At 36.6% G+C, this 22,160-nt stretch overlaps 1 protein-coding gene across 3 annotated transcripts in view; it reads left to right on the plus strand.

The window, feature by feature from the left end:
* TAOK3 (TAO kinase 3) overlaps positions 1–22,160 on the plus strand; it is a 140,841-nt gene that overhangs the window by 50,051 nt on the left and 68,630 nt on the right. For all 3 annotated transcript variants that reach the window (XM_045842931.1, XM_045842948.1, XM_045842938.1), the window contains exon 2: positions 13,372–13,473. The gene's annotated coding sequence lies outside the window, so the exon portion shown is untranslated. The remainder of the gene's footprint in view (positions 1–13,371; positions 13,474–22,160) is intronic.

Genomic DNA, 22,160 nt, shown 5'->3' on the forward strand with positions numbered 1-22,160 from the left:
CTTAGTCCAAAAATTTAAGATGGCTCTTTCTTAGTCTCCTAAGTGCTATAACAAAATATCAGACAGTTGATGGCTTAAACACAAAAATGTATTTTCTCACTTTTCCGGAGGCTGGGAAGTCCAAGACCAAGGTGCCAACAGATCAGGTTTCCGGTGAGGTCTCCCCGGCTTGCAGAATGGCCTGCCTTCTGGAGCTCTGCACACTGAAGGCCTTGCATGATTGGTGGGAGTGGGGAGAGAACTTTTCTCTTTCTCTGCTGTAAAACCACTAATCCTATTGAATTAGGGCCCAGCCCTTAAGGACCTCATTTAACCTTGATTACCTCCTCTCTCTCCAAATGCAGTCAGTCACACCCAGGGGTTAGAGTTTCAAAATCTGAATTCTGGGGGGACACATTTCAGTTCATAGTGAAGGCCAAGTTGACCTTTTTCTAAAAAAGTAAATCTAGATATAAGTATATACAATTTAATTTTGAAGTTTTGGGGTTCCTAAATCTGACCGTACTGAAGAAAAACAAATTTTCAGGGCAACAAAGTGGAGACAGGAGAGAAATGGTCGCAAACAAACAACAAAAAAAAGTACTTGTTAATAGCTGTGACACTTTAGAAAATTGTATGTCATATAATCATTCATTAGCTGTAAGGTTTATCTTCAAAGCTCTTATTTCTGCATGTTCTATTATTTCCAGAGCCTGTAGCAGGGAGTCAAAAGTTATAATTATAGGACTCTCACAGTGCCTTCATGTATCTGGTGACCAGTGAGAGGTAAAATTTGCAGAAGCTAAAGGTCTTTATATCTTGGGTTTTTCTTTAGTTTGACTTTGGGACAATTAAAGTGAAATTGATTGTTCGGAATTTTAGTTATATTGAACTCAGGATATTTGTGTGTGTGTGTGTGAATTGGAACGAAAGATTTTAAAAACCAAGCAATGCGCCAGGATCATAGACTTTTAGGGTTGAAATGGAACCTCAGAAATTGCTTCAAGTAGCCACCAGACCAGGAAAAAAGTCAGCTGGTTCATTTTATTACTGTAATGCATGCACTTGTTTAAAAATACATTTCCAAAGGCAGAAAGACAGAGGACTTTTTTTGTTGGTCTTGTTTAATTGACTTGACATGACATGACGCAGAAATTTTAAATTTTATTTCTGATAGTATTATTTTAACTATTCATCTCAGTTTCTTAGACTTACGGAAGTCGTTTTAACCTTTTGATTATCTATACAATTGAGTGAAAGTTTAATCTTAGAAATATAATATTATACTTAGCACTTACCTAACATGCACTACTAGCACATATTCAACTTTGGAATATTTCTCCAAGATTTTATTCTCAGCTTTCTCTTTTCTGCACTCTTTACCTGAGTTACCTTCATTCCTTCTTGAGTTTCCTATCTATCTTGTACAAATAATTGCAGATCTGAATTTCTAGCTGTGTTATTTTCTCTGCATTCCAACCTCTGTTTCTTTCTATTGGCTACACATCTCTACCTAGATGCTCACCTAGCCCTTAAAAGTCAGTTATGCTAGAAAATAGTCATCATCTTTTCCTATTAAGTTTATTCCTTTTTACTAAATTTCCTATTTTTGTTCATAGAATAATTGTCTTCCCTGTCGCTCGTTCTTAGAGCCTCAACACTAACTTTGATTCCCATGTCTTTTCCAGGCCATAAAGCCAATTGCTGGCCATGCAACATTATTACCATGTTATTCTTGCATCCAGATTCTTAAAGCCACGGCACAGTATCTGCCCCATGCCTTCAACTTGATCGCCAGTGTGCGAGAATAAGACCGGCATTCCTGTTGGGTAGCTCTAGCCCAACCTCCCGGCTCTAGTCGCCTTCTATCTCAAGTCAATCTTCTAAAAATACTTTAACTTTTTTCATTACAAAGTGATATGTGTTCAGTGGGGAAAATAGAGAAGATACAGAAAATAAAAAGGAAGTAGAAAATGCCTATGTTCCCAATACCTAAAGATAATCACTATTAACATTATGTGATTCTTTCCAATTCTTTCTCTATGATGTATACATAATGTTTTTAAATAAAATGTTTCCAGCCCAGCCTGTATATTACTGCCAGACAACTACATTATTTATTCTTTTTTTTTAAGCTTTTATTTATTTATTTTTAGAGAGGGAAGGGAGGGAGAAAGAGAGAGAGAAACATTAATGTGCGGTTGCTGGGGGTCATGGCCTGCAACCCAGGCATGTGCCCTGACTGGGAATCGAACCTGCAACACTTTGGTTCGCAGCCCACGCTCAATCCACTGAGCTACGCCAGCCAGGGCTTCTTTTTCTTATTGAGATAAAATTGATATATTACATTATTTGACATATAGCATTATATTCATTTCAGATGTACAAAATAGTGATTCACTGTGTGTATATATTGCTAAATGATCACCACAGTAAGTCTAGCTCACTGCCTTTACCACACATAGCTACAAAAATTTTCCCTTGTGATAAGAACTTTTAAGATTTACTCTCTTAGCAATTTTCAAATATGTAACACAGCACTGTTAACTGTAGCCACCATGCTGTACCATACATCATCTCCAGGACTTATTTATTTTATAACCAAACGTTTGTGCATTTTGACCACCTTCACTCATTTTGTCCACCATCTCCCCAACCTAGCAACCACCAATGTGTCTTCTGTTTATATGAGTTTGGAGTGTTTTTTGTTTGCTTTGTTTTGCCTTAGATTCCACATATAAGTGGTATTATATGGTGTTTGTCTTTCTCTTTGTGACTTATTTCACTTACTATAATGCCTTCAAGGTCCAACCATGTTGCCGCAAGTGGCAAGATTTCCTTCTTTTTTGTGGTTGAACGATGCTCCACTGTGTACACGTATACCACATTTTCTTTACTCATTCCTCCATCGCTGGACACTTACGTTGCCTTCATGCCTTGGCTACTGTAATTGGTGCTGCAGCGAACATGGGGATGTCTACATCTTTTTGAGTGCTTTCATTTCCTTCGGGTGAATACCCAGAAGTGGAATTGCTGGATCATATGGCAGTTCTATTTTTAATTTTCTGAGGAACTTCCATACTGTTTTCCATAGTGGCTGCACCAATTTACATTTCTACCAACAGCTCGTAGAGTTCCTTTTTCTCCACATTTTTGCCAATACTGATTTCTTGTCTTTTTGATAATAGCCACTCTACTAAGTGTGAGGTAATAACTCATTGTGGTCAGAGTATTATTCTTTTTTTTTTAAGATTTTATTTATTTATTTTTAGAGAGGGAAGAGAGGGAGAGAGAGAGAAACATCAATGTGCAGTTGCTGGGGCCTGTGGCCTGCAGCCCAGGCATGGGCCCTGACTGGGAATCGAACCTGCGACACTTTGGTTCGCAGTCCATGCTCAATCCACTGAGCTATACCAGCCAACGCCAGAGTATTATTCTTAAAGCCTGATTCTAATTTAATCTGTGTTTGTCACTTACAGAAGAAAAAAAAAAGGCTTTGAATACTTTGCTTGATATTCAAGCTCTTTGAAAATCTGGACCCAATAGATTCTTCCTGCTTTGTTTGCAAAAAGTCCTGTCCCAGATCTTCAGAACAACTACTTAAGTTCCTTGCCATTCCAAACATGCTGCAACCTCCAGCCGTTTGCACACACCAGTTCCTGTCACAACTCAACGTGATCTTTACAGAGCAGTCCAAATGCTGTCTCTTCCATGAAGCCATCAACCACCTAATCGTTCTCATCCCCCACCTCTTAGAGAGAAGTCCTCTGTCCCTCTTTCGAACTTCCATAGTACTCACAACACTCCCTGATTCTAGATGATGAGTTTCTTGTGAACACAGACCTGTATTATATATATTTTTAGCACCTAGCATGATGCCTTAAGCACAGCAGGTGTCAAGTAAATGCTGAATTAATAAATGATTGAATGAATAGTTGAGCACTGCTTCAGGGTCACTATACCTCTTATTAAAGATTTTGTAGATGTAGAAGGAACTTAAACAAATAAAACTTATTCAGGTTAGAGGGAATCGGTTAGGGAGACAGAATCAAACACCAGAACACTCCAAATCCAAGTTTGCCCTTATCTTCTGAGCTGGGATGTGGGTCTTCCTCATGAATGAGTAAGTATTTAGAGTGTGGACTGCCCAATGTTTGAACACTATTCTGCTTTCATAGAAGGGTGGCAGTGTTCCTTCTCCTGCTATGGGTAGGAAGAAGTGCAGGTAGATAATTCTTTCTCAGTTGCCTGGCAGCTGGCAAATGACTTTTGATGAATGAGATGCTCCCACCCAGGACCAGGACGTTGAATCTTGAGGGCCCAGGGCACAACAGAGACAATTTGTGGCAGTTGTGGAGATGCTAAGAGTCCGGTGGAGCAGAAGTAAGTGGCAACAGCATCAGCAGACAGTACTGTGCGTGATCCTGATTGCACTTTTGCCTTTCAGGCCTGCTCATTTTCTGAGCTTCCTGTTCCATTCTGCTGCAAGAGAGGCTCTTTGGATGTGTGGTCTAACACCACCAGACACTGAACTCAGTTCTGACACTGTCTCCCTGGAGGTAGCGTCAGACCCCACAGGTTAAGGGCTCCGTCCCACAAACTGCCTTCCACGTCCTCCAGTCCAAGTTACCTGCGCTTTTATGACTGACCAGCTACATAGAACAGAGGTTCTCAGACCTCTTCCTCAAGTTTGGTTAATTTTCTAGAGCAGCTCACAGAATACAGAGAAACATTTGCTCAGGTTTACCAGTTTATTATCAAGGATACAGCCGCACAGCCAGCTGAAGAGGTACATTGGATGCGGTCCAGAGTGGCTGAGCATGGGAGCTTCGATTCCCGTGGAAGTGGAGTGTTCCTCCTTCCAGGCGTGTGGATGTATCTCCCAGCGCAGAAGCTCTCAGGACCCCATCCTTTTGGGTTTTATCGAGGCTTCATTACACAGGCATGGTTGATTAAATCTTTGGCCACTGGTGACTATCTGTAGCTCTGCCCTGCTACCCAGCAGTCGGGAGGTGGAGCTGAAAATTCCAACCCTCTAATCTGTTCTGGTTCCATTGGCAACCAGCCCCCATCCTTAGAGGCTTTCCAGAAGTCACCTCACTAACATAAGCTCAGGTGTAGTTGACAGGGGTTAGTTATGAATAACAAGACTCACCTTTATTGCTCTTCTCACTTAGGAAGTTCTGAGTTTTAGGAGTTCTGCACCACAGTCAGGATGGAGACCAAATACATATTTCTTGTTATAAATCATAATACCACCTATAACCTTTTTTTTTTGGCCTAAGTTAACCAGAATTGGTTTCTATCATTTGCAACTAAGAACCCTGGTAGTGACTGTTATCTTTAATACTTCCAGTGGAACTGCATCATACGTGCATTTCATTGAACTCCCACCATGTCAGATAAAATTCTATAGTGAGGAGACTACCAATGACAAAGAACATAGCAGTGAAAGCTGTTCAGTAGAACCACTTTGGGAAATGCCAAATAATTCCCTACAACTTTTCAATAACAACGAATATTATATGGATGTGATCAAGTAAGAATTACATCCATATCTTGGAAACCTTGGTTCTGCACCTGCTACATACTTGATATATATATTATCTCATTTAATCCTCACAACAGTCTGTTAATTTTTATTAAGAGAGTATTGTGCTCAGTGAAATAAGCCAGTCAGAGAAAGACAAATACCATATGATTTCACTTACATGCGGAATCTAATGAATAAAATAAACAAGTGAACAAAATAGAAACAGACTCATAGATTCAGAAAACAGACTGACATCTGCAGAGGGGAGGGGAGTTGGGGAGCTGGGTGAAAATGGTGAAAGGATTAAGCAAAAAAAAAGAAAAACTCATAGACACAGACAATAGGTTGGCAATTATAAGAGGGAAAGGGTGGGTGAGAGGAGAGAGAAGAGGGCAAAGGAGGGATAAATGGTGATGGAAAAAGACTTCACTTTAATGATGAACACACAATACAATATACAGGTGATGTATTGTAGAATGGTACACTTGACACCTATATGATTTTAGTAACCAATGTCAATCCAATAAAGTCAATTAAAAATTTTTTTTAAACAAGGAGGTTATAGAGGCTTGATAGAAAACAGAATAAACTCTTTAGAATTCCTTATCTATTTATACTGGTTATCTAGAACTAAGAGTAGTGGAAATGCCCATATTTTTATACATCACAGACTATGTTAGAAAATATTGTTTTTGTTTACTAAACTCTAACTGAAATTTAGCACTTCCTATAATTTATGAATGTTTGACAACAAGCCACACAAGTATTGGCAATATCCAAGACTTTGTCAACAGTGACAGATATTTTATAATATATAACAGTTACAGAAATCTCAAAATACTATTTATGTTTATCTTTGAAGTGGTAAATATTAGACTTCCTTCTAACTGTTATTACTAAATAGAGAAACACATATATTGCTATACGATAAATTTGTTTAATATTTTGATCATTTTATTTCAGTGTAATTAGTTTCCCTTGTAATTCTAAGTGGTTGATTTTTTTTTTTCACTTACAGCATTATTCTGAGAAGGCAGCTGTAGGCTTCACCTCACACAGAGGTTAATGTCACAAAAAAAGGTTAAGAATCCTTTTATAGATAGACTTTTTTTTCTTTAGATGAGCTCAGCGGTTCCCAAACTTAACTGTGTATGAGAATTACTTGAAAGGATTTTATAAATAAAACCAGGTGTACGGCCTGGGATTTTCAAGGACAACTTGAACTGTCTGCAGTTTCGGCCTCGAGTGTTGATCTTTGTAACCCAGCCGCCTTGTGTAAGATGTGACTCCATTCTAGAGTGTTTTCAAGTAGATCCACAGACCCTTGGGAATATGAAGACATGAAAATAGGTCTAAACATCCTTTATGAGGTTGTTTAAATGTTATGTATTCATTGTGACAATTATCTCCTTTAAAAAAAATGCATAGCAGATCATCTGGATGACCACCAAACAGTTCTGTGGTTCACTGTTGTTAAAGGGCCTGAGCTTGTGTTTACCATAGCCCAAAGCCAAGTGGTGCCACTTGACTTGTCTTGAAGTGATGAGGAAAGTATAGAAGCAAAAGTGGAATTAACGCACAGATGTGGGACTCGAAGGCCAGATGACGTCAAGGCAGGCTGTGTGAATGAAGTTTCCCCGGGAATGCGGGCAGAGGAAAGTGGTGGGGGAATTAAGCTATCACATGGCAAGTACTTACACTTTACAACAAAAGCTGAAACACGGTGGATAGGGGCATAATTGCTTTGGGGGTTATTGTATCAACAGAATTAATAGCATCTTTATGTTAAATCAGTGTTGTTAACTTTAATTTGAGGAGGGGTTGTGAATTGGTTGTGTAGAAGTTATAGAAAAGCTGTAAGAAGTTTATTGCAGTTTTATGAATAAATGGGCAGTCTCATCTTCAGTAGTAGCTCAGGCCACAACTTTCAAGTCATCTTTGACACCACTCTTTCATATTCAATCAACACAGCAAAGCCCATTGGCTGTTCCTTTTCAGCTATTTCAGAATTTAACTTCTTCTTACTACTACCTCCACCACCACCACCATGGTGGCACTGACTGCCATCATTTCTTGCCTGGACTTTTGTAACGGCTAATTCCAGATTTCCCTGTTTTTAAACTTTGCACTCCTACAATTTGTTTTTCACAGAATAGTCACAGTGATTTTTTAAAATACTTAAATCACTTCTTTCCCAAAATACTTTAATGGCTTCCCAGCTGACTTAGAATAAAATCCAAAGTCTTAATGGTGTTACATAAGGCCCCGTCTCTTCCCCTGCTCTACTCTCCATTGCTCACTCTGTGCTACCCACTCTGGCCTGGCTTCTCCTGGAATACACCAAGCATCTTGCTGTGTTCTCTGCCTGGACCACTCTTCCTTGCTAGGTGTCTTCAGGGCTTTTCCTTGCTAGATATCTTCAGGGCTTCTCCTTCAGTTCCTTTAGCCTTCAGGTGTCTGCTCAACTGTCAGATCATCAGAGAGATCTGTCTTGACCTCTGACCCTGCTTCATTTTATCTTTCCTTATTATATGTGTTAATACCTGACATATCAATACTTAATGTGTTTCTTTCTGTTGGAATACATATAAACTCTGTGCAAGTAGGGAACAACCTAAAGCCTTGTGCAGTACTAGACACATATTAGGCACTTAATAAATATTTGCTGAATGAATGAATACATGAATAAATAAAGTGAATGACTAAAAAAATTAAAGTCGTAGGGATCTGTGAGAATTTTTTATAAGCAATCTAAATATTAATCAAGTTTAAGAAACCCTATTTTAATGAGTAAATTATCATTTCCATTTTCATACTGTACATATGACTAAGTTACAGTAAGAAGTGAAGACTTCAAAAGCCTGGTTAAATCTATTGGAATAGTTTGGAATTTACATAGACAAATCAGCACCATTTTTGTACTGGTTTTAACTCAGGTAAAGTACCATTTTCCCACAATGGATGAATAATTTATTTCAAGTTGCTAGCTTCATATTAAAGTATCACACAAAACTAACATTTTCAGGGTTAAATTCAAGAAATCCAAAGGAGATTTCCTGCTGTGACTGGTGTGGCTCAGTGGATTGGGTGCTGTTCCAAAACCCAAAAGGTCACAGGTTCAGTTCCCAGTCAGGGCATGTGCCTGTGTTGGGGGCCAGGTCCTTGGTTGGGAGCAGGCAAGAGGCAACCAATCGATCTTTCTCTCCCTCATTCTCCATCCCCCTCTCTCTAAAAATAAATAAATAAAATCTTTTCTTTTTCAAAGGACCTTTTTCTTTCCCATCTGCCTGTCAACCTAAGCATCTATTTTTTTAAGGGGTGGAAGGAAATAATAGTCTTTAAGAAACCAAAATAATTGATATTTTTGCTTTTGAGCACACATAAAGTCTTAAAAAGGTGACTGGGAAGAGTATTCTTCACAATATTTAATGTCGATTGACCCAGGAGTAGTCTAAAGGTTATAGTTATTATGATACCCAGTAACCCCCAGCCACTTCTGCATTACTGGCCCAAGTAGAGATGAGATGATCGCTAAGGTTCCCTTCCAGTTCTCAAATGGAGTGATGAATGATCACCATGGGCGTATATAATTGCTGATATAAAAGGCAAGTGTCATCTAGTTTCATTTTCAAAGTGAAAGTACCATAAAAAAGGTTTCTTATCTCAGAATAACAGGTGTCAGTGGCAGACTGTAGCAACAGCTAACCAAAACAGTCATTTATTTCTGTAAAGACAGTTCTCTTCAAGCCTGTTTCTTTCTGTAAAGACAGTTCTCTGCAAGCTGTCTGGGAGGCTGTATTGTAGCTAGATTAGAAAAGACACTGGACTCAGTCTTGACTTTGAAAAAGTCCTATCACTTATTTTTACTTCATTTTTTACTGCTGTAAAATGAATATTTTATCTGCCTTCTGGGAGCAAGATAATGAATGAAATAATAGGAATTTACACAGATGAAGTTTAAGTTTGAGAGTCCTTCATTTATACCAGCCCTCTAAGGCCCTATACCTATTTGTGTGGGAATTGCGTACAAAGTTTTTTTTTAAAGAGATCCCCAAATGTGTTTACTCTTTCATCCCCTGAAAAACTAAATCCACCACTACTTGTTGAAGTGTTATGAGGGCCTTTAGAGAAATAATGGCAAAGAAGTCCAATCTTACATTAAATTAAACTTTTCTTGATTACCGTGTAAGATATAGCAAAGTAGGAAAACTTTTTGCTAGTTTTAAAAGATTTATTTGTGTATTATTACGGGGAGGGGAAGGGAGGAAGGAAGAGAGGGAGAGAAACATCCATTGGTTGCACATCCCCCGACCCGGGACCAAACCCACAACCTAGGCAGGTGCCCGCCCTGATCAGGCATCAAACCCGCAGGCTTTCAGTTTACAGGACAGTGCTTCAGGCGACTGAGCCATACCAGCCAGGGCAACAAGTGTTTTTTTCTTATACTGAGTCATAATGTCTGTGAAAAATAATTTACTGGATTATCATTGTTGGCAGATTTCCCTTTCTTAGACTAAAGAATGAAAAAAAAAAATTCGGTTGCCTGTCTCTGATAAAATCTTCTATTAATAAGCTAGCTGGATTTTGGATTGTTCAGTTGGCCTAAGGGCCCAAGACCTGAAATACTGCATTCTTGGCACAGTTCTGCGTCCTCACTATAAACGCAATACCTGAGTTTGCAGGAGGTCAAGGAAGAGGGGAAAAATAATTTCATGCGTATTATTTCATCTTCACTTAATTATTAAAATGCTGTCCTCTTGGAAGAAAAAATATTCCTCATATTTTGAGGGAAGGATGGATTGAAAGATAATTTTTAGTATAAAACTGGGATGAAAAAGGGAAGGATATTTCAGCAGACTTTTAGAGAGTGTCTGCTATATAAAGAGACCATGGGCCTAGCAGTTCAGCTCCTAGGTATTTAGTCAAGAGAAACAAAAACGTATGTTCACACAAAAACTTGTACACAAATGATTGTAATAGTATTATTATAGAAGCCCTTTCATATAGCACGTTCAGAACAGGGACATCAAAGAAACGGGAAGTAGATTAGTGGTTGCTTAGGAACGGAGGGATGGAACAAGGGGGTGATGGCTACAAGGTATGGGACTTCTTTTTGTGGTGATGAAAATGTTCTGAAATTGACTAGGATGGCCGCACATATTTGTGAATATGCTAAACACCATGCATTGAGTTGTATACTTTCACAGGGTCAGTTGTATAGGATGTGAATTACATCTCAATAAAAACTGGTTTTTAAAAACTATTGCATGAGGATACAATGTTTAATTAAAACATACATTTAGACATGTATCCTGCCCTGAAGAAGCACTTGTCACCCAGCAGGAGCCCTAATATGTGTGCATTTAAAACTGAAGCCAAGAGAGAAAACAGTAGGTGTTACAGAAGAGGTGACACTTAGCTGGACTGGGAGGGTGGCTGGGACTCGGATGTTCTAGGCAGAGGCAACAACATAAGCAAAGACAAAGTTATGAAAATGTAACTGTACAATAATTCATTTTGTCCTGATTATCGAGTTTAGAATTTAGGTTAGAGTAATGCTTTGGGGCCAGCTTTGAATGTCAGCTCGCTAAAGTAGGCCACAGGGAGAGATTGAAGGGTTTCTGAGCAAAGATATGATGTTATCTGAGCTGTGCTTCAGGAAGATGATTATGGTAACAGTGTTTTTAAGACGAACTCCAGAAAAGATAAGTGGCTGAAAGCAGAAGCAGAGGGAAGGGATAATGAGGACTAACAGAAATGGAAAGTGAAGAGCACAAAAAAGAAATGTGTGAAGCAGAATTGTGAATTAATTGGGGCAAAGGGAAGGGAAGAGTCAAGTTAATGGGAGGTGCGTGTGAACCATTTAGGGGAGAAGCCAAATAGATGCTTGAAAACATGGGACTGGACCTTAGAACGGAGTTTAGCACCGACGAGTGACGCTGTGTTACATGAAACCATTCCATGGGCAAAAATTAGGAGAGCGGCTTGCACTCACACAGAGAGCTGCAGGCAAATACTTCAAGGACCACATTTTACTTAGAGATCATAGAGAAGATAAACTAAAGAAGGAATAATCTGGAAAAACAAGAAAAGACAGTTTCATGGAATCCAAAGAGACATTTCTAGAGAAAGAAGAGAGGTGGTGAAAGGGAAGGAAACTGAGAACACCCTTTAGATGTGGTGGATAAACCTCCGAGTCTAGTTTTCAGGCTCAATAACATGTGCAGTGTTCTAGCAGGAGGAAAAAATGGTAAAACTCAGAAACTGTCATTCTTAGAAGCCTTAGACAGTTTTAGAACATTGATAGAGGCATGCACCTGAAGATGGGGAGACTACTTATTTTAAGAAAATAGTGTAAAAATGAGTATTTAGAGAGAAGAAAAATACTAAGCATGGATGTTTATAGCATGAGAATAGTTTCTGAAAGTGAACATCTCCCACATTTGAAATTAGCCAGGACATGAGGATGTCAGTAAATGCCTTCTTTAAATCTATTGTCTTAGAAATTTTGCAACTCGTATTAATGTAATAGCAAAAGGAATGTTTTCATTTGTTGAGGCTATAGTCAGACTAGATTAGCAGGGTAGAAATGCAGACATAACAATGACTGATTAGTTGGTGATTCAGTAAAATGCGATGCTGAATTCCAGCAAGTTTTAGGTACCAGTTAATCTAAGGCATCTCATAGCCACACAATCAGGGAGTAACAAAAATAATGAAGAAGATTAGTTTATAAGTACAGACGTGAGTGGAGATTGGGACATCCTCAGCAGGAAAAATGTGAAAATGGAGGCTGGTATCTTTTTTCTAGTCCCCACCCCACCACACCCCCTACCACAGAGGCCTTCATCTCCAAAGCTAGTCAAGTGTCTAAAAATTATTTCAATAGCATAAGTTTTAAATTGTTACATTCTTTGATCCAACAAATACCTTTCTAGAAATCCATTCCAAAGAAAGCCTTAAGACATAGATAGATAATATGCACAAAGATCTTCAAAACATAATAAATTTTAATAGTTCAACAAAGGGTTGGCTATAGCCTTGTTTTCAAATTGTGGAGAAACAGTTACAAATGAAATATGGCTCTTCCATAAGATATACATTGAGTAGTCATTAAATGATCTTCGTGAATAGTGTTTGATGACATGGCAAAATGCTTATAATATAGTTAGACAAAAGAGGTGGTCTATGACATTATATGTGTAAATGCAATCTCAGCTGTTTAATAAGATAAATATGGGCATGAAGAAATAAATAAATATGTGCTTAGAGAAACGTATGCCAACTTGGTAATGGAGTTTTTCCTGGGTAAGATTATGGATTTTTTTTTTCATATAGTACTATATATTTCCCAGATTTTCTACATTGGGCATGTACTTCTTTAGTGGATAATAAAGAATAATCATTACTCCCAAAGTGTGGGGGATTGGTTACAGGAGAGCCTCAGAAAAGGAAGATGGATGAGTCAGTGTAAAGCGTCATGCCTATCGGAAAAGCAATGCAGAATGTAAGCCTTCCTGACAGACAATCAGTAGCATCAATGTGTGCTGTCAGATTAGTCCTGTTTGCTGGTAGCCGCTATTGAGTTTCCCTGGACTCGAGCAAACCAGCGGAAGCCTCAACACAGATTCCAAAATCTAATGACACGTTTGTTTCCTGGCATTGCCGGTGAAGGAGTAGCCTGTGTCTCTGTTGGGAAAACTTCAGCTTTTACGTTTGTCACCCACAAACAGATGAAGATAAAATTCTAACTTTGTAATATTATTTGTAAATAAATACGTAAAGCTGCCTTGTTATCAACTGTTGCTTCTTTAATTTTGCCCCTGTACTCAACGTATTTTATTCTTCTCTTCCCATAGGTGCACCATAAATACAGAAGACCAAAATTACAAAAGAGGAGCAAAGGTTGCTGCTAAAATGAATTTGAGCAATACAGTATATTTTGTGCCATACACAAAAAGGTATTGTCCATAGATCCAAGCTTTCTCATATAAAATGGGGACCAATTGTACAGTTTGGTTTTCTATAATTAATTTTTATATTTGTAAGAGAAATACATTAAAGGGAAAGAAAAACGTTAATAAAATTGGGATAAAATATTATTTCATAAAACTTTTTAGGTTCAAGTTATTCCTTTATAGATTTTTATTACTCTCAGTTACAGCTTACAATATAGAGAATTACTGAGTTAAAAGAAATGAGCTAAAGTTGTTTTCTGTCATCAAGTTATTTTTTGTTGTAGTAATACACATTAGCAAAAAGAAGAAAATTAAAAAAAATTACCTGAAATCCCAACACTTATTTCAGATAAAACACAAGCCTACAAAGAAATCTAAATTTGCAGGTGAAAGAAGCCACATTGACCACTTTCAGGGTCACACCTTTCCTATACTCTGCCTACTTACACCTGCCTTTCACTATGAGAAAACAAAACAAGCAATAAAAAAATGGCCTCGTATAAAATTCCTATTAGGATATCACTGGGTCAAAGATTGCACCCAGTCTATTCTTCCAGTTATGTATCCTTATGCCCTCACCAAAAAAAAAAAAAAAAAAAAATGCATCTTTTCTCTATTACTGTGCCAATTTGGTGGGCGAAATGAGATGCTTTATTATTCTAGTTTTTACTTCTTTAATTACTAGTGAAATTATATATGTTTTACATCATTAATGCCCACTGCTATTTCATTTTTAAATTTCCTGTTTATGTCCTTCAAGTGTATGGGTGGGTGTATGTATATGTATGTGTTCACCTCCCCGATATTAAGGGTAACTGGCAACTATTTTGTAAGAACTGTCCCCACTTTATTTACCTTGCAGTTTTTGTGTCCTTTTAAAACAACATTATTGGTGTATAATTAACACATGATAATTGAATATATTTAAAGAACATGTTTAACATATCTATAAATGTAATATTTATTAATACATCACATGTTGTCAATATATTTATTAGTTATTAACTTGTATTTCTATTAATATTCATCCATGTGGTTTCATTCTATTATGCTTATTTATTATTTACTGATATATATATTTATTGCTACATTAATATTTATCAATATGGTCATGTTAATAAATGAATATATATATGAAGCCATCAGTATGATAAATATATATATCCAACATTCCCAAAAGCTTTCTCATAGCCCTTTTTAACCCCTCCGTTTTCTTATCGCAACCGTATCCCTAACCCTACCCCCAGGCAACCACTGATGTGCTTTCTGCCTCGTTAGGTTCATTTGAATTTTCTACAATTTTATATAATAAATGAAATCATAAAGTGCATACCCCTTTTTTATCTGGCTTCTTTCACTTAGCATAATTATTTTGAGATTCATCCATGTCGTAGCATGTATCCATACAGTCGGTTTCAGTGCTGAGTTGCGTTCCATTGTCTGCATCTACCACAGACTGTTTATCCATTCATGTGTTGATGGACATTTGGGTTGTTTCCAGTTCGGGCTGTTAAAAATAAAGCTGCTATGAACATTTTTATACAGGGCTTTGTTTGGACATATGCTTTCATTTTTCTTGGCTAAATACCTAGAAGTGGAATGGCTCCATCAGATGGTAGATGCATGTTTAACTATTTAAGAAACTGCCAAACTGTTTTCCAAAATGTTTGTACTATTTTTACATTCTTGCCAGCAGTATATGAGAGATCAGTTCCTTCACATCCTTGCCTACACCTCATATACTCTGTCTCTTGAATGGTAGCCATTCTAATAGGTATGTAGTAGTATCTCTTTGCGGTTTTAATTAACATCTCTTTGGTAAATAGCGATATTATTAAGTATTTTTTCTTTCATTTATTTGCCATTCATATATCTTACTTAGTGGAATGTCTGTTCTAATCTTTTCCCCATTTTTCACATTGGGTTGTTCATTTTGTTGAGTTGAAGATTTTTTATATTTTATAGGTATGAGTCCTTTATGAGATATGGTTTGCAAATATTTTCTCCTAATCTGTATCTTTTCATTCTCTTAACGGTTTTAGAAAGTATATGTTTTTAATCTTGATCAAGTCTAATTTATCAGTTTTTTCCTTTATGGATTTTGCCTTTGTTTTTATATCTAAGAACTCTTTACCTAATCTAATTTCACAAAGGTTTTCTCTTGTGTTTTTTGCAAGGATGTGTTTAGTTGTAGGTTTCACATTTAGTTCTGTAATCCATTTGAAATTAATTTTTGTATATGGTGTTAGTATGGATAATTTTTTTTATCTGTATAGGCAATTGTTCCAACACCATTTGTTGAAGACTTTCTCTACTAAATTGCCTTTGCAGTTTATCAAAATTCATTTGTGCATAGATGTGTGGTTCTATTTCTGGACTTTCTATTCTGTTGCATTGATTTACTTGTCTCTAGATCCTTGATAACTATAGCCATATGATAAATCTTGCAAGTAGATTATGTTAGCCCTACAAATTTGTCTTCCTTTTTCAAAGTTGTTTCGGTAGTTCCAAGCCCTTTGCATTTTCATGTGAATTTTAGAATCAGCTTCCCAATTTCTACTTCGAAGGAAAACTCAATATTGAGTCTTCTGATCCATAGCTATAGTTCATTATGTCCTTCATTTCTTTCACCATTATTTTTTAGCTTTCAAAGTACAAAGTACTTCTTTCACATCCTTTGTTGTTTATCCCTAAATATTTCATATTTTTATGCTATTGTGATATTTACATTTCTTGATTCCACTTGTTCCTTTGTAGAAATATAATTATTTTATATATTGATCTTGTAGTCTGCACCTTTGATAAACTCACTTATTAGTTCTAGTAGTTTTTTTGTGGATTCCATTGAATTTTCTACCTAGATGATTATGTTGTTGTTTGTCAATGTCTTCATTTTTTCCATTCCTGATGCATTTTTTTCTTGCCTTGTCGCACTTATAAAACACCCAGCGTAATGTTGAAGAGAAAGAAGTGTTGAGAGCAGACATCCTTGCCTTATTCCTAATTTAGGAACAAAGCATTTTGTCTTCTGCTGTTACATTTGACATCAGCTGTAGATGAATACCCTTTGTCAGTGGGATGTTCCCCTTTATTCCTAGATGGCTCAGAGTTTTTAATCAGGAATGAATTTTGGATTTGGTCAAATTCTTTTTTAGCATCTTTAGAGATAATCATTTAGCTTTTGTTTTAGATTGTTGATATGGTGAGTTACATTGATTTTTGAGTGTTAAACCAATCTTGCATTGCTGGGATAAACCCCACTTAGTCATAATGTATTATTCATTTTATACAGTATTGTCTTTTATTTGCTAAAATTTTGTTGTGAGTTTTTGTATATATATTCATGAAGAATCTTGGTCTGTTGTTTTCTATCTTACACTGTTTTTGTCTGGCTTTAAAATCAGGGTAATGAAGGTCTCATAGAATGAGTTTTAGGAAATATTTCTCCTTTCCTTTTTCTGGAAGATGTGTAGAATTAGTACTGAATTATCCTTAGATGTTTGGTAGAATTTACGAGTGAAGCTATTTGAGACTGGAGTTTTCTTTGTACTAGGATTTTAAATTACAAATTCAATTATTTTAATAGCTATACAGAGGTATTTAGGTTATCTATTTCTTCTGGAGTAAACTTTGATGGTTTGTTTTACAAAGAATTTGTCTCTATGATCTAAGTTGTTGAATTTATTTTCATAATTCCATAATTTCTGATTATCCTTCTTTATCTATAAAATCTATATTGATGTCATCTCTCTCATTCCTGCTATTAGAAATTGTGTCTTCTGATGTTTTCTTCCTAATCAGTCTGGCAAGAGGTTTATAAATTTGATTATGTTTCTTAAAGAATCAGCTTTGCTTTAATTGATCTTTTGTTTTTCTGTTTTCTATTTCATTGATTTCTGCTTTAATCTTTCTTATGTTCTTTCTCTACTTACTTTGGGCCTTAATTTTTAAAAGTAAAAGTGGGCCTTAATTTTTTTGTTGATTTGAGATATTTTTTCTTTCTTAAAACAGTAATCCCTGTGAGTACTGCTTTAGCAACATCCCATAAATTTTGATGTGTTGTGCTTTCATTTTAATTAAGATAAAAGTCTTTTCTAGTTTCTGTTTGATTTATTTGGTGACCATGGGTTATATAAAAGTGTGTTACTTAGTTTCCATATATTTGGGTTCTTTTTTCAGATATCTGTCTGCTATTGACAGACAGCAAATCAAAGGAATGTTTATTATAGGATTTATGGACCTACATCCTCTGTAAACAAATCTGAATTGAGTTGGGAAGTAAGACCATGGTAGATACTGAAGGAAGGAGAGCATTATGTTAAGACTCAGGGATCAGTCCACGTCCTTAGGCTCAGAACTGCCCTGTTCTCAAGTACACTAACAATGTCAAGGGGATTGCCACCAAAGTGGAAACAGCAGGATTCCAGCTTCAGGATCTCTCAGAATTTGGGGATTCCATTGTAGGTTCAGCCTATGACCCAGATCCAAACGTTCCAGCCTTTTTGCTATCTCCAGGGCTAACTCCAGGTTCTGGTCAAAGAGTCCACACTTGATGGGCATTTCAGGGAGTGGAATGGATCCTTGAGGGCAAAATCTTAGTGAATTCATAAATCTTTCGGAGAAGAAAATCTATTCCAGCTCACCTTGGATCACAAACTAGAACCCCGTCGGTGGCTGGAAGAGGTGCAATTGGAACGTGTCTTTCTGCAGCATCTCAATGCCTTTAATTTATTTGTGTTGTGTTCAGAGAATATACTATATTATGTATGATGTAAACCCTTTTAATAATTTATTGAGTCTGGTTTTTTGGCCCAGAATGTGGTCCATCTTGGTAAATGTTCTATGTATATTTGAAAATAATGTGTATTATGAGGTGTTGGGAAGAGTGCTCTGTCAATGTGAATATTCAAATTGGTTGATGATGTTCAAGCCTTCTGTATCCTTAATGACTCTCTGTCTATTCATTCTATCAATTATTGAGAAAAGAATATTGAAACCTCCCACTATAATTGTGTATTTGTCTATTTCTCCTTGAAGTTAAAGCAGTTTTAAATTATTTTATTGAAGCTCTGTTATTTTGTGCATAAACAGTTCAGAATGTTATATTATCTTGATGAATAGATTGGTCCCTTTATCGTTATAAATAAACCTCATATTATTTTTTGCTTTGAAACCTACCTTATCTGATATTAATATAGCAAGCCTAGCTTTCTCCTGATTAATACTATGTATTTTTCTACTCTTTTAACCTATTTGCCTTTATATTTAAAGTGTATATATTTATTTATATATGCACATATATTTATGTATAATATACAGTCCATATCAAGTGATACTATACTATTCACTCATAGCATAACAACTTTACAACACTATACTTCAGTTTCTGTCCTCTAAGAATTTTTGTTGTCATACATAGTACTTCCACATATGTTATGAACCTCACATTATTATTAATTTTTTAATCAATTATATATTTTTTAAAAATTAAGTCATGGGAGAAATCTTACAAACCAAATAGTTATCACTTTCAGTGCTTGACATTGTTTTATACAGCTCTATATTTTCATCTGCTATGATTTTGTTCTTGTGTCTGAAGGATATCCTTCCCTGGCTGGTGTAGTTCAGTGGATTGAGCACTGACCTGTGAACCAAAGGATCACGGGTTCTATTCCCAGTCAGGACACATGCCTGGGTTGCAGGCCAGGTCCCTGGTGGGGGTGCACAAGACGCAACCACATATCAGTGTTTCTCTCCCTCTCTTTTCTCTCCTTTCCCCTCTCTCTAAAAATAAGTAAATAAAATATTTTTTTTTAAATAAAGGATATCCTTTAGTATTTCCTGTAATGCAGATGGTCAGGTCATAAATTCTTTCACCTTTTGTATGTCTAAAAGCCTTTATTATACCTTTATTTTTTCAAAGATATTTCTACTGGGTATAAAATTCTAATTTGACAGGTTTTTTTCCATTTTATCTCTTTAAAAATGTTCATCTACTGACTTCTCATTTGTATTATTTCCAGTGAAGAATCTGCTGTCATTGTCCTTGTTCCTTTATACATATTAGGTCTTTTTTCTTTGACCACTTTAGTGATTTTCTCTTTATCACAAGCTTTGAATAATTTATTATGATATGCCTTTGTGTAATTTTCATCATATTTCTTGTTCTTGAGAGCCATAGACCTTTTTGGACCTGTGAGTTTATAATTCTCATCAAAATTTTCAGTTTTTTACTCTTATTTCTTCAAATTTGTATCTGCCCCAATATCTTTCTTCTCTCTTCAGAACTCCAGTTAGATATATAGGAGGCCATTTGAAGTTGTTCCACAGCTCATTGATGCCCCTTTTTGGGCTTTTTTTTTTTTTAAGATTTTTATATTTTTAGAGAGAGGAGAAGGGAAGGAGAAGGAGAGAGAGAGAAACATCAATGCATGGTTGCACTCCCTCCTGGGAACCTGGCCTGCAACCCAGGCATGTGCCCTGACTGGGAATCGAACCATCAACACTTTGGTTGGCAGGCCCGCACTCAGTACACTGAGCTACACCAGCCAGGGCTGGTTGTTTTTATTTTGTGAGTCTTTATTCTGTGCGTACTTCATTTTGGATACTTTCTATTGCTATGTCTTCAATTCACTAACTTTTTTTTCTGCTGTCTCATTTGCTACCCATCCCAATCAGTGTATTTTTCATCTGGGGTATCATAGCTTTCACCTCTAGAGATTCCTTTGAATAAGGTTTCTTTCTATCTCAGCTGTCTCTACTTTATGTATTCAGTATTTCCTAAGTCTTTAAAAGTATAGAATACAGTTATCATAAATGTTTTAATATCCTTGTCTGCTAATTCTAACATCTATCATCAATGTCAGTCTTGGATTGGTTTCAGTTGCTTTTTCTCCCCATTATGTATGTATCATGTTTTCCTCCTTCTTTGGGTGCTTGGTTACATCTTGTTGGATGTTAGACATTATGAATTTTACCTTTTTAGATATTAGATATTTTATATTCCTTCAATTATGTATGAGCTTTGCCCTGAGACACAGTTAAACTACTTGGAAATAATTTATCCTTATAGAGCTTACTTTTAAAATTTGCTAGGCATTACTTAGTCTAGAGTGAATTATTCTCTACCACTAAGGCAAGACTTTTCTGGGTACTCTCATCATTCCCTATACTGGGTTTATGAGGTTCCCTATACTGGACAGTGGAAACAGGTGCTATTTAGGGCCCTTTGTGAGCTTTAGGTACTGTTTTCTTTCATTTCTTTTATATAGTTCTTTTTATGGCCAGGGTTGTTTTCTCCTATGCATGCACTATACTCAGCTGAAGACTTGAGGGCATCCCTCTGCAGGTCTCCATATTCTATTTCTCTGCTGCTCTGTTCTATTCAATACTGTGCCCTGAGAACCCGAGCCACCTTGCTTACCCTGGGCTCTTATCTCTGTGTTGTCAGCCCAGGAAGCCCACCAGGCTCTAACTAGGTTTCCCCCTCTCTGTGCCGTGACCTGGGAACTCTCCTGGGACATTAAGCTGGGCAGTTCTGGCTCGCCTTGTTTGCTGGGGATCGCTGTCCTCTGCCTGATAGCCAGTGTCTTGAAATACCATCATTTCACATGTGTTTTTTCAGTGTTTTAGTTGTTTCTGGTGGCAGGTAATATATTCGGTCCCTTTTACTCCATCTTGGCTGGAAGCAGAAGTCCATTCACTACAATTTTAAGATAAAGAAATTATTAATTATAGGTAGTTGTTTATTTATTTTAGTTTATGGCTTTTGCTTTGGTTTCTTGCTTTGCAATTAAATATTTATCTGTATCTATTCTAGAAGTTTCTGTGGTCTCATTCTTTACCTTGAAATACTTCTTTGGAGAATCACTTTAGTCTGTAGTATGACATAGTATCCTGTCTCCACCAAACAGTGATCCATAGTACCCAGCTTTATTCACATTGAAGCCAAAATATTCAAAAGTTTAAAATACACTTTAGTGATTGAAAAGATTTTAGTTCTCATAAATCTTGTTCATAGATCTTTCTGTTTTACCTAGAGAACATCTCATCATGTGCTTTTTTTTCCCCCTTTTGGCCTAGTTTCTAAATGGTATGTCTTTGGTTTAATCCATCGTTTCTCCTTCCTGCTCTCAAACCTAAGTAATGAAGGCAGCAGCACTTTCTGAACGGTACTTGTGTACTTTCGGTCACCTAACTGACGGACGACTAGATTTAACGTTCTATTGACATACTGACTATATGTTTAATTATTGGCGTAATTGGATTGACAAGGGGAGTGCCCAGGATTGATGGTATGCAGTGCTGCAGAGGGGAAAACTTTTTCCTTTTTAAAACTTTCAGGAGCTTCCCATTAGCCTTGATAAAGTCCAAATTTCTTAATATGGTTTAAAAGGCCTATTATGATTTCCTTGGATTAACACCAGCTTTATATTTTCTCCTCCCAAATCTCCCATACATTCATATTGAGTGAGCTCCTTTTAGTTTCCCTGAAAAGGCATGCTTTTTCGTATTCAAATAAAAATAGACTGGGTCGCCCTATTATACCCTGACATTAATTTTTTTTGCTTTTTTCTCATGACAATTATGACCATTTTGATATGTGTCATTTCAGTATCTCACCCCATTTGACACTACACCCCTGAAGGACTAGGGACCACATCTCATTCTGTCTTTAACCCCTGTTACAA

Source organism: Phyllostomus hastatus, unplaced genomic scaffold (genome assembly GCF_019186645.2).
Source record: "Phyllostomus hastatus isolate PE091 unplaced genomic scaffold, TTU_PhHast_1.1 phas_contig_1162, whole genome shotgun sequence".
Lineage (NCBI taxonomy): Eukaryota > Metazoa > Chordata > Mammalia > Chiroptera > Phyllostomidae > Phyllostomus > Phyllostomus hastatus.